Here is a 2,187-nt window from a genome sequence, read left to right as displayed (position 1 = left end):
CTAAGCCTGGGTTCTTTAAAGGGTAGGAGGTGTTCAAGTCTAAAAGGGGAGGGGGTGAGAGAGTTTTGCAATTTAATGTTTTTAAATGTGAATGTTTGCGTGTTTTGTAGCAGTTAGTCTTACCTGAAAATCCCACTGAACTTGATCGGGCTTACTTCAGACATGTACAGCTTGTGCTGTTAGATCTTAGGATGGGGTAATGATACATCTTATCATTAAGATCTAGGTTGGTTGGCAACCTTCAGTCTTGAAAGACTATGGTATAAGCCTACAGCACCTGGTATTCCCAAGCGGTCTCCCATCCAAGTACTAACCAGGCCTGACCCCGCTTAGCTTCCGAGATCAGAAGAGATTGGGCATGTGCAGGGTAAAAGTAGATCTTAGGATAGAGTAATGATATAAATCTATATTAATAAAAATATAACTTTCAAAAGATCAATCATATCTTTACATATATTTTTTTCCCAACATCTCTCACTTCTAAAACTTTGTTTGGAAAATTTACCAACAAGGGTGGTGAAATCCAGAGAAACTAGTAATGACTCATAATCAAGGAACACATTTTGATGGCTATCATATTTTTTCATTCAGAATTAGAGCCACCAAATTGGCAGAAGATTTGACAAATTGCCAAAAAGGTCACTGCACCCCTCTCAAGTATCTGTGAATCATCACAATTAAAAGTAGTTTTGGATAGTTACCATGTTCCCTTATATAGATCCAACAAAATTTGAAAAAGTCAATCGTCCAAACTGGAAAGTGGTTTGATCAGTTCTTAAATGGCAAGAAATAGATCATTTGTGCCTACATTTAGGAAATATCCTGTTGTTCTAGTTCACTCACTTGAGGCTGCAATCCTAACCACACTTTCCTGAGAGTAAGCCCCATTGAACAAAATAGGACTTCTGAGTAGACCTAGTTAGAATTGTGCCCTGAGTTGGGTAGAGTAAAATATACATCAGTAAATGAACAAGAATACAAAAAGCACTTTCCTACTTGACAACGGCATTGCAAATAGCTGGAACTGAACTGTTGTGTTTTAGAATTTAAAACTGGAACTTTTGCATTCTGTTATTCAGTAGGATTTTGAGAGTTCATCTTAGAGTTTTTATGGTTTTATCCATTATTTCTGTGATTAGGCTATAAGATTTTATTTGGTAAATGGTGCTCTGAATGCACTCCAAACATAGTCTGCAGCAGCACCCATTTCCGCTCAAAGCCTACTGATGAAAGTGGATTGCAACTGGCCATGAACTTTTGCATCAGCACATGATTGATCACCACTGTGTAGATTTTCTCTGTTTACCTGTTTGCTAGAAACTGAAAGTCATGATTAGATAACCTCCAGAATCCCTTCCAACCCTATTGTGCTATGATTCGTGATTGATTTCTGGATTATGGTACTGTATTTAGCAATGTGAGGAATCATAACAATAATGTTCAATCAATGTAGATGCTACTCTACAACAGATGAAAGGTCAGCTCCTGGCCCAAGGGGTTTACTTACCATCACCAATAAGTGAAAACTATGCAATTATTTCATGTCCATATACTTGGTCTTAATTGCTGTAAGGCAGTGGTTCCCAAACTTTTTAGAACCTGGACCCACTTTTTTAAACAACACTCTGTTGGGAACCACCTAGGTTTACCAGACTTTTTAAAAAAAGAGATCTAGAAAGAAAGAAATTTTATTTATTTATTTATTTGTTTGTTTGTTTATAAGTAATAATAACCAGAAAAAAGACCCTCAAACATTTCTCTCCCTATATTTACACATGCTTGCAAACTGCAGGAGCTGAGCTCTTTGCAGGGTAATTATCAGCTACAGGATCTGATTTTTGTATAGCCTCAGAGCTTTCCATCACCCTTTGGTGACCCACCAAAAATCAAGTCGTGACCCACAGTTTGGGAACCACTGCTGTAGGGTAAAGAAACTTGGAAGTCATGCCAAAGGCCATAACTAATTTCATAATTGTATGGCAATATATATATATTCCCGAGTTCATCAACCTGATCCTTCCCTCTGCTTGATATGTGACAAAGAAATTATTTGTTGCTCCAGCTGCCAATGTATCTCAATTGCATTGCATCAGCAGATCTTTCCCAGCCTGACTCTCAGTACTAGATAGGACTGGTTTATGTTTTCCATGAGAAAAAAAAAATGAAACCCATCTGTACCAAATTCAA

General features: G+C 37.4%; 1 pseudogene; it reads right to left on the bottom strand.

The window, feature by feature from the left end:
* Positions 1 to 265: 265 nt before the first annotated feature.
* On the bottom strand, positions 266 to 386 carry LOC136646634 (5S ribosomal RNA; annotated as a pseudogene).
* Positions 387 to 2,187: the final 1,801 nt, after the last annotated feature.

The sequence above is a fragment of the Tiliqua scincoides genome, chromosome 3, assembly GCF_035046505.1.
Source record: "Tiliqua scincoides isolate rTilSci1 chromosome 3, rTilSci1.hap2, whole genome shotgun sequence".
NCBI lineage: Eukaryota > Metazoa > Chordata > Lepidosauria > Squamata > Scincidae > Tiliqua > Tiliqua scincoides.
This window is presented reverse-complemented; position numbering and strand designations above follow the sequence as displayed.